Consider the following 11,876-nt stretch of genomic DNA (forward strand, 5'->3'; position numbering starts at 1 on the left):
GTTTCACAGGTTTTCAGCTTCGAGTTTGTAGCGCTGGATCAAATCTGCCCATTTTGCAACATATGTGTGTTCTTTGTGAACAAACTTTAGCTCTCCAATTTTTTCAGTTATCCAGTTGTTTCGTATACACTTGAGTAAATGGACAAAGTCATATAATGTTGGAATATCAGGAAATAGCGAAAGAAGATTTGTCGGCCGCAGTTTCCCATAGTGTGGAGAAAATGGTTCATCTCCAGGCCAGTGACAACACAAACTGCACTATGTTTAGTTACAACCCACTTGGCTCTTGGAATGCTGTCTTTCCACTTCTGTTTCTTTACATCTTCTTTTGGAAATTTATACACAAATACAGTGATCTCGGAAGAATTATAATTTGAATTGCAGTGAGGCACACAGCATTTAAGAGGCATTATTTATTTATCGGGTAATCTGTAAAAATACTTGTCTATTAGCAAAAAGGGATACACTGATGCAGGCCTATCATATAAAGTTTACTTGACATTATCCTTAAACAGACACTGTGAACATATTTTCGGTAGGCTACAAATAGTGATTGTACGAAATAAAAATATCTGGCCAACTAGGGCTTTCCAAATAATTTCATTGCCACTACCTGAGTACATATTATGATAACCCTTCCTACTCTGAAACAACTACTAGTTCCTTGTAAAACTTGTCAGGACTACAAAATAACCTCTAAATCATAAATCACTTCCCAGCACGCTTTTCCTTTTTAACGCTTAAGTTTTCCAGCTTAGTTTTTTTCTTTTACTCAAAATTATTTGTATTTGTCTCGTCAGCGCAAAGAATTTTTCTGGTTAAAGGAACTTTGAAGAATATTTTCAGTTGATTTTTTGTTGAATGGTTTGAACCAGAGCTCTAATTAATCCTGTGGCCTGCGAAAAACTTATGGCCTTCCGCATTCTTATTTCTTAGCATCAAGTTTGAATGTTGAAATAGTTTTTACCGGCCGTGGCTGTATTGTTATTGAAAAGGACTCACATTTGTGGGATTATATGCTATGAAAATTAAGGTTATAAATCCTAATTGCAATCCGACCACCAGAAGGGCTCCCGACTTAAATTCTTCAACCTATTCTATGGACAACTACGAATGACAGAATACATTAATGACAGAATATGTTTACTGAATCAATTACGGTACAGATACAATTTAACTAGAGTTATTAATTACGGTACAAATACAATTTTACTATATTTCAACTCTGCTCAAAACTAAATCACAACTCAAACTTTGTCTTTTCTTTTGGTTCACTTCAAATTTCCGGGATGCTTCAGCTTCATTTCTTTTGTTGTTCCTCCCACCAGAATCCCAGACAAAACATATTCATTCGGAGCACCAGTACAACAACCAAAAGATAGAAAAGGAAAAACGAGGCAGGAAAAGAACCAGTCATTTCGTGTTAAACACTGTTGCCAGAAAATAAATACTACTTTTTTTGTTATTGTGCAGCGGGGATCGCCACAGACTTCCCCCCAGAGAAAAGGTTGAGCGAAAGGGCAACTTCCTCGATAAGTTTCGCAAAGCGAATACTTCTTGAACAGTACATGAATTTTGGTCTGCAGTAATCCGGAGGAAAATTTCTTACAACTGCAGCAGCAAGGTATTCAGCCAAGGGTGCAGACTGTTTATTGCATAAGAAAAAGGTAACTTGCGATGGCAGCTTCTCATTTACTACTGTTTTGATAAAGTGATCGTCGATGTGGTTTGGAAAATCTCTTTTAAATTTGTGTACGAATTCCGACGGTAACATGTCACCCAGGTCCCTGATTTGTAGGTACTTCTTATATCTAACACTGATAGGCGGGAGAGCTTTAGCCAAAATAAAAGCACGTATGTCATCATAAGATGTGTGCGACGAAATAAGTGGTTGCACCAAAGTGACAAGGTTGATATCTAGACAGTTAATTAAAGCATCTATTTTGAAATCACTTTGGATAATACCCCAGGTGCGGCATTCGTTTTCAAAGATTTGAAACCATGCTTCGGGGGCTGCTTTATTAAACGGTTGTGGGATAATTTTACGCCCAGGCCTGAGAGCGCCAGAATGAGAGGGGGTTTGTATTATGGTCACCAGTTTGGGATTTTATGCTATAAAGATTAAGGTTATCCTAATTGCGATCTGACCACCAGAAAGGGCTCCCGACTTAAATTCTTCAACCCATTCTATGGACAACTACGAATGACAGAATACATTAATGACAGAATATGTTTACTGAATCAATAACGGTACAGATACAATTTAACTAGAGTTATTAATAACGGTACAAATACAATTTTACTATATCTTTTTTTGTTATTGTGCAGCGGGGATCGCCACACATTATTTGCTTTGGCAATATGCATTTCATGTAATCATCCCGTGTATTTGCTACATCCCGAATCATGTTAAAATTATAATTTTTTTCTTAACAAAGCGTGTCACATATTACATGCAGCCTACTTTATTTATGCAATGCATTACATCCAAGGATTTGCTTTGCAGAATGTTATACAAAACATTTGTGGAGCCAAAAATTTGGGTTAAAATATTGGTCCGACATGACGGGACAAGTGTTATGACCCTATTTGAATATAGGCTATCGTTTGACAATGCGACATGAATTTTATCAGTTAGCGATGGTGTTATTGTGTACGGCTGTCGATTTTTTATTATTTGTTCCGACAAATACTTTAAAGTAAGATACTCGTTAATTTACACAAATTTTACCAAGGCATTACCCGTACCCGAGAACGCGTCGTTGGCATGTTTGTTTGTTTATTTGGCTTATTGTTGCCGTAATTTTGTCTTAGCAAGAATGTAATTAGCAATAGTTTTTTTACAACATATTCCGAGTAATCAACATTGCTTCCCTTGTTTGGGGTGTCAGTACATCCATGCAGTATGAGGCAATTGCTCGCCCATAGCCTACTGCTCCAAGTCATCTAGCTTGCGCTCTGTCCGAGTTCCCAAACTTGTTCTTGAAGAGCATAAACTTGTTTAGATAGCTCCGTCAGTTCCAAGTGTTGGGCCTGCTGAAGTCCATTTGTAAAAGATGAAGACACAGCAACAGCAGGGGGTGCAGCAGTGGTTTGGACATTATCATACTTTTGCTCATACCTTTTTTGACTTTTCATAATCTCTTCTATTCTTGTCAGTATCTTAGCCATCTTTGCCTTGTCCTCCGTAGTCATGTTGCAGTTCAATATTTTTTTATTATTTAATATGATATTGTCAGTAAAAATACAGGAACCTATACAATGTCTGCTACTCCAGCATACCCTTATTCAAAAAGAAGGTATTACTACAGCATCCAAATAACACCATTTTATTAAGCTTGACCAAGTTTATGTACCTTTGCTGAGTTTTATGTAGTTCAAAGAGATTTATTGGATCGTAAACAGACTTATCCAACGACTGCAATCTACGTAAGGTGTGCGGAGGTATCTTAAGCATTATAACGCCCTTTTTACACTGGCTCAACTAACACCGAAGGCAGTGGCTCAACTAACACCTTAACTATACCGCCATGCAAATGTTAAAACTACAGCAAAACTTCATGGCACACTATGCCGTTTGGTAAGCAACCAAACAAATTAAATGAAACTGTCTCAGTAACCAAGTATAAAAAAATATTATTAGACTTATCTCTATTTCCAAAATCTACTTTCCAAGGTCAAAACACAACTTTTTAACTTCAGCACCACATATTATCAATCGTCAACTCAAACCAGACGGGAGACCACGCGATGAGAAACTTTAAAGGGATAGTAGCCTAAAGGAAAAACCTGACTTGGCAATTTTACACATTCTTTGTGTTTAACATGCTACCATAAAACGATTTTCAATAAAATTTTGCCCCATTGAAACAGATTCTATTGAATTCATTAATTTATTAAATAATTACTTCACAAATATTGGGACTTCAATGGCAGCTAAAATTCCAAATTCAAATGTAAATTTTGAATCATTCATGTTTAACAGAAAATGTTCTTATTTTGGCTTTCCTGATATAAATGACATAGAAGTATCTAATGCTATAAGGAGCCTCAAAGCAAATAAAGCTTCAGGTATTTTTGAAATACCTTCTAAATTTATCAAAATGGCTAATGTAATTATATGCCCTTTTTTAACAAAAGTACTGAATAAATGTGTATTGCAAGAAATCTTTCCTGATGTACTCAAAAAGAGTCTGATAATACCTGTACCAAAAGTTAGAACACCTTTACACTTTACAGATTTGCGACCAATTTCTTTATTGCCAACTTTTGCCAAAATTTTTGAAATTTTTTTATATAAACGGATGATGAATTTTATTGATAAATATAACATTTTAACCCCAGCTCAACATGGTTTTCGTGAAAATGATTCAACAAGCTTAGCATTGACAAAAATTTATGATGATTTACTTTCTAACTTGAATGATCACAAATACACATGCTCGGTTTTTGTTGATTTAAGTAAAGCTTTCGATACAGTTGATCATGGCATACTTTTAAAAAAAACTTCACCATTATGGCTTTCGTGGCAAGTTTTTAAACGTTTTAACATCTTATCTAACAAATAGAATGCAAAGTACAAAAATTAACAGTAAAAATTCTAATTTCAATGTTGTTAAATGTGGTGTCCCACAGGGGTCAATCCTTGGTCCCTTGCTGTTTCTTCTTTATGTGAATGATCTTCCAAATGCATCTTCTTTTTCAACTACACTTTTTGCTGATGACTCAAACTTTCATATGTCAGATAAATGCCTGTCATCTCTCCAAAAAAATGTCAATAGAAAAATAGTAAAAATTGATGTGTGGATGAAATCCAATAAACTTTCATTAAATTATAGTAAAACTACTTATATGATCCTCTGCAACAAAAAAAGTGCAGCAGAAAATTTTAGTTTGTCCATCAGTGGCCGATCCATCGAAAGGAAGAAATGTATAAACTATCTAGGTGTAACTTTGGATGAGCGATTGACATAGGATAGTCATATTAATCTTAGAAAGCAGCTTGCAAAAGTCTGTGGCATAGCATTTAAGCTGAGATACATTGCCCCTTTAACAATATTACAAACTTTATATTATGCTTTGTTTCAATCCAAGATCCAATACTCGATTATAAATTGGGGAAGAGCAAACTCGACATTGCTTGCTCCACTACAAGTGTTACAAAACAAGTTCATTCGATCCTGCTTATTTTTTTCGAGGTCAACAAACACAACTGTTCTTTATCACCAATTTAATGTGCTCAGAATTGACGATATTATTAAATTAGAGACTGCAAAATTTATGTACAAATATGTGCACAAAATGCTGCCCCGGGCCTTTGCTGGGTGCTTTATTTTTGTAAACGAAATTCACCATCATAAAACCCGTCAGAACCAAAAGAATGATTTATGTTTGCCTTCTACAACGTCAAACTCTGGTAAGAAGATGCTATGTTCTAATGGAGTGAAACTATGGAATCAAGTACCAAAAGAAATAAAAGAAAAGTCTTATAATGTTTTTAAATTTAAATGTAAATGTTTATTAAAGAATTTGTACAATGATCACTCCTGAAACGTATCATCCGCTTATTTCTCTACACAGTTTTTTTTATGTTGCCCTGTGTTATTCCATTGTTAATGTATTATGTAAAGTGCTGGTATTGTGCTATATATTATATATGTGTTAATGTTCTTAATTTTGGGTCTTCTGTTTAAATGTTTGGGTGGCAGCTGACTTTGGTGACCTTTTGGTCTTTCGCTGCCATCCTTGTTGTGCGAACTATTTGTGTTTTTGCTTTTTGTGTATTTCTTTTTCGCCAAACAAAAAAATTAACTGAAACTGAAACATTGCGGTCTGATCAACATTCCGCGCCTGCTTTTGTCAGAGCTTTCAAAACGGGAATTGGCGTGAGCAGCGAAGCGTGCGACTGTGCATGTACGGTAGCCACTTTAACAAGTCGAAATTCTGCCACTGAAATTGACTAGAATGAAACCGCCAACCAATCATAAGCTACGCCTTAAGTGACGTAAAAAATGGCGAAAAGAAGATCATAGAAAGCAAATTAAGTGAAGGATTTTTTGTCAGCTGGTTGGGTTAGGGCTAGAAAGTAGTCATTTCAGTGACGCGTGTTCGATTCTCACCACTGCTATTGCTCTTTATCTTCTGTAATTACCAAATAAAGTTCAAAACAAGCATTAACTCTCTGGATGAGTGCTAGAAGGGTCACAATTGGACGGTAGCCTCTTATAACACGTTCTGATTGGTTGGCGGTTGCATTGTAGTCAATTTTAGTGGGAGAATTTCGACTTGTTAAAGTGGCTACCCTACTGTACAGTCTACGTCACTAAGGACAAGCAATCAGCTGATCGGGCAATATTTCTTACTGCTGGCGATTTAACCGTATGCATTCTCTCATTAACCAGAGTTTCTATGATTACAATCCGTAGTTTTTATGCTTGGAGAATGAAATAATGTTTTGTCTAGTTCAAATACTGCATTCAAAGAAATGGCATAGGCCTACTCATGATTTTACACAACCAACCAACTCTACATAGGCTACTGTGTAAATTCACGCTCGTCTGATCACATAGGCTACATTTCGTGGACCAACAAAATGAGCGATTTTACATAGATTTAACAGGACATTGATTGATTGAATCTTTATCCTCGGACTGGGAAAGCTTCTTGCAGAGCTTAGGCCTAATCCTGGCAGTTTCGCATACTTGTAGAGGCTTGAATTGCTTTTCATAGTTTGGTGCATTTTTCACTCGGTGCAGACTTAGGCTGCATATTACTAAGGCCATTTTAATTTAACCTAAAAAAATTCTTTTTTACTTTATTTTTACTGAACAGATTGCTAACTTGGAAACAAATAAGGCGATAGCAAAGTAAATGTAATCATGCATGTCCAATTGTCCATCTAGCATTTCTTTCATCCGTGCTGTATCTATCTCACAGTAGCACAGAGCTTGATGTTGCTCATCCATTGCCACACAGTGACAACATGAACACTTGTTGATATAAAATTGGTAATAATTAGGGCGATTACTTTTTTACTTGTCAAAAAAAAGTCAAAAATTCATCAAAATTGTAGCGTTAGGTAAAAGATTGTTTACAAACTGCATTGTCGTAGAGGTAGCACTGTCAGTGAATTTTACACCTTGCAGCCTACTTTGGCGCAGAGGGATGGTGTAACGGATAAGGCGTTGGATTTCTTATTAGGCCTAGCTCAGTGGTTATACGCGCCCGGCTCAAGATCATGCAGCGCTGGTTCGACTCTCGGGGTGTGCGCTTGAGCAACGCATTTCGAATGGCTCTCCATTCAGCAGCACCAAGTGAAAGGAATAATTCCCCGGCAACAACACTTCAACAATATGAAAACTTCACCTTGTCAATCTCGGTAACCGGCCCTGTGTCAACAGCCTCTACATTTACAAGTATGCAAAACAACCTATCAAGGCTTTGTCAGTCCGAGGATAAAGATTCAAAACCAACCAAACCTGGTTCGACTCCTGGCTAAAGCTGGTTGTTGAAAACACCGCTCACCTCTACCTAGGTCCTAGGGTGTAATAAATTAGGTAGGCATAATTGCTGCAGGAAAGGCAGCCGAGAGAAAGGAACTGGCCACCCTACTTTCCTTAATGCCAAAGGCTTAGTACAATGAGTAGGCCTACCTATCTTCTCATACCCAACACTTGAATCAAGCAGTGTTGTACGTTGACGACGTCAACTTTTTCTTGACGCTGAGGCTAGCGCCGTCAGTTTATTTTTTAGTTGACGGAAGTGATAGCGCGTCAATTATTTTGCCGATTTTAAGCGTCACGCGCTATGCGTCATTTTTCGTTTGCATGGAAAATCTCGTTTCACAATGAGAGTTAAATTATGTTTGACGTTTTGACTTTCAGACTGATAGCAATAAACAATCTTTTTCTGTGGCGGCTGTTCGTCTATCCAATTATGCAGTTTTAAGTTTGTTTATCGTATCCTGGGTTAATCTGAGTCGAGAAAAGACGAAATCGTCTTTCGCAGCTCGAAACAGTCTCAAAAACCAAACTCGTTAGAAGTCAAAACTTCCGTTTTGTGATAACCTGGCTAAAATAGCGCTAGAAATTAGCGCTGACGCCGTCAATTTCTTTAAAAGCTTACGCAATACTTTTCGCCGTAAAGTTTTTAGGCAATTCGCGCTAACGCTGACGTCGTCAATTTATTTCATTGACGCGTACAACACTGGAATCAAGTATGGGATCGCATTTGCCTTTTTAGCCTACTTTATAGTCTACTGGTGTAAATGGCCCATTGTCTGTGAATCATAAGCCATTACGTGAAATATTTAGGTTAATATGGTGTGGTGCTCAACACACCTCAAAATGTGTAAAATTTTTGATAGGTCATTTTGCGGCAGCTGTGTTGTACAGCATTTTGTGCAATGATGCGTAATTTAACTACTTGAGTTCTTCATATGTCAAAATTTGTCAAAAAAAATTTTAATGTCAAAAGTTTCAATTTTTAGGCTAAAAAATAATTGCTAATAATTCATTGCATAGGCTACCGGTACGGGAAAATGCAACTTTGCAATATAATTAGTATTAGGCAAGGTAAACTTAAAGAGCGTTAAGATTTCATTTTCTTATAATTTCGGTTGCATTTGTAAAGTTGTTTTCAACGTGTTGTAGGTATAAGGCCTTATAAACCCATAGGGAAATGCAATGCAAAGCTGAGCACTTATCCCTCTACGGTTGGTGATTTAATTCTTTTGTGTTAAGTAAAGCTAAACAAATGCAGTATATGATGTCAAATATTTAAATTTGCTTACCAGTCAGTGTCTCCCACTCGATCCTCCTGCTGAGAAACTCAGTCACATCAGCAAGGTGAAGCTGATTGATCTCTGACTCTGTGTACTCAGGCTCAAAACGATAGGGTACAGCTTCTAGCACACTTTCTTCTTCATCATCACTTACTTCTGCAACCACCGTACTATCTTCCCTTTCATATTGGAAACTAACGTCAGAGTCAGAAATTTTCCAATATGACAGATAAAATTTATAGTAACCTACAGCACCTAAAAATTGACAACTATATAAACCACGCATACAATAACGATGTTATAGTTAAAGTAACTTGCGTTCTTCTTGTGACTATAGGCTACGGTACCGTATAGGTGGTCACAGCGGTAAACCATAATCTCTTCGTGGGAAAATTGTAACTTAAAGTTCCCGGATCCTTTCGTCTGCATATAATGACCGAAGAAACACACACTTGAACTTCTTTTCAAACAGTGTATTTCTGTAAAAATTAGCCCACGGCTACCAAAAACGAGGGGGTGCAACGCGTACACCACTTAAACTGTCACTACACAACAGATTACTTGGATAAAAGACGGAACTTTTGTCCAGCTAGCAAGCACTAAGCCAACAGTTAAATGTGCGGCCAACTTTCAAACAATCATTTTACGAATGAATCAGAAAAGATATCAATATCTCAAATTCACGTAGAAAGTAACTGTGACGCAATAGTGAAATCAATTGTCACGCAATTCAAAGCAGGTGTCCAAAGCTAGTGAACCAATGCATTCATGTTTAAACAGGCCCAAACAAGTCCTAACAAGTTTGACACAAGTCTATGAACGATGGTGCAATTTTGGCACATTTTCTAGCAACTTCCATGACGTAATATTCAGTAGACTTGAACGGTTTTATATGACGTTTGATTTGTACAGAGATTGGCCGTAACAATAGGCTACTAGGTTGCGTTCTTGTGGTAACCTAGTAGCCTATAGTCACCAGAAGAATGCAAATTACTTTAATTGCCGTATCAAATGCCTGGTGAACCGTTTCACTCTGTTTTTAACGATGTTATAAGTTGAATTCAATTTTATTTTTTGCTGCTGGTGCAAACATAGACCGACAAAGTAAACATACGAATTTGACACCAACAAAAGGGAAAATTCCTTGAAAACCGTAGCTTTTCTTCAAGAGCTATTCCATCTACCATACATGGTAGGATGCTAGTCATTGGTAGGCCCCAGGCCAGTGGTTCTTAACTTGCTAGTTGTGGTGTTGACAAATTTATTTCATTTCCATTTTTGTGTAGCCTACTGTCTTTGGGAAACCCAAACATATCAACTTTATGCAATGCTGTTGTGTCACAGCCAAGCACAACACAAAAGTCAGGCATAGTATTTGCTATGATGCAATATTGTTTCTACAATAGTCAAACTATGATGCAATATTGATTTTATGAACATTTAATTTTTAGCAATGCTACTACATTTATACTAGCCTACCGTACCTCAGCTTTCTTGTAACATTGCTACTATTCATCATCAGTCGTTATCTCCGCCTGCGGCAGATTGCGCATCAACATGGCTTATTTGTTTCCAAGAGTGGCGATTTTGAGCCAACTCGCCCAGTGTCGTCAAGTGGAGTCCGGTCCATGATTGAATGTTGTCTTGCCATCGTTTTGGTTGTCTGCCACGTTTTCTTTTTCCTTCTACTTTGCCTTCTGTGCAAACTTTGCTGATTCCGAATTGTGATCTTTTAGTGTGTTCTTGCTACTATTACTCAACGAAATATCCTAGAAACTTAAAAAATTTTATTTCTCTATGGTTAAACTTAAAAAACGTGTAAAACAATCCAGCAAAACTTCTTAGAACGCAACGCGTCCAAAGTTCGAATTTTTGATATTGCTGTTGCTGGAGCTCTCGTCTTTTGTGACGTAATCTCGAACAGTGTTTCCACTTTTTGGTCATTTTGAAAAAAATAAATGAAACATTGGACTTTGGGCCTGGCCAGCGCCATTGAAAACCAATTTTTTTCGGTAATTTTTTTAAAAATGTGTTCTTGAATGTTCAGTTTACGCATTTTAATGCTTAATTCCCGTTTGAAAATTTCATTTAGTAGGCTAGGCCTTTAAGATCACGTGGTGATAAAATGTGGTTACCTCACCACTTAGAATTAAAAGGGGTGGATCAAGTAACCCAGCGGCTCAACTAACCCGACCTTCCGCTATTTTAGTTATAGCTTACATCAAGCCTACTCAACTGGCGGACCGCGGTCCGAATCCGGACCTTCTGGGTGTTGAAGGTGGACCTCGGGCTTCTTGAATAATAACCTCATTGCCACATTTTAGGGCCTCTTTAAACAAATTTCCATTAGGGAAAATCAATTTTTTGTGATTATCCAGGGAGCTGGGGGCTTCGCCCTCAGACCCCCCAACGCTTGCCGTCTTTTCTGATGTGCGATCCACACAGCTACACTACAAAGAAACAGAACACATTTTTTCCTTTTTTATTTCTTTGTTTGTGTCAGACAAAATCAAAGTTGTATTACATTACTACCTGAAAAGTGTTTCGGTGATCGCAGGCTACTAGTTGTTTAATTTTCGTGGTTGCATATGAAATATTCACCGGACCTCTAAAATATTCAACTTGTCAAAATGGACCTTTACTAACATGATTGATTGATTGATTGAATCTTTATCCTCGGACTGGGAAAGCTTCTTGCAGAGCTTAATCCTGGCAGTTTCGCATACTTGTAGAGGCTTTGAATCACTGACGCAGGCCCGGTCACCGAAATTGACAGAGTGAAGTTTACGATTGTTGAAGTCTTGTTGCCGGGGAACTATTCCATTCATTAAATGCCGCTAAATGGAGAGCAGTCCTTAACGTGCATTGCTCAAGCGCACACCCCGAGAGTCGAACCAGCGCCGCTTGATCTTGAAGCTTCTTTGTTCCAGAAGTGACGCGCTAACCAATTGAGCTATCATTAGTTGAGTAGCCCTGGCCTAGCCTACATAGTAGCCTACTTTGAATCTAAACAGGATAAGACGATTTTTTTTCTTGTTTTAACATCAAATTAAATTGTTTTAAAAGTTTTCGAAAATTTCCATGGAAAGTTTCG

General features: G+C 37.4%; 1 pseudogene; it reads right to left on the reverse strand.

Moving 5' to 3' along the window:
• Positions 1-11,876, reverse strand: part of LOC145776957 (uncharacterized) — an 868,661-nt pseudogene that overhangs the window by 590,188 nt on the left and 266,597 nt on the right.

Source organism: Aplidium turbinatum, chromosome 9, assembly GCF_918807975.1.
Source record: "Aplidium turbinatum chromosome 9, kaAplTurb1.1, whole genome shotgun sequence".
In the NCBI taxonomy this organism is placed as follows: Eukaryota; Metazoa; Chordata; class Ascidiacea; order Aplousobranchia; family Polyclinidae; genus Aplidium; species Aplidium turbinatum.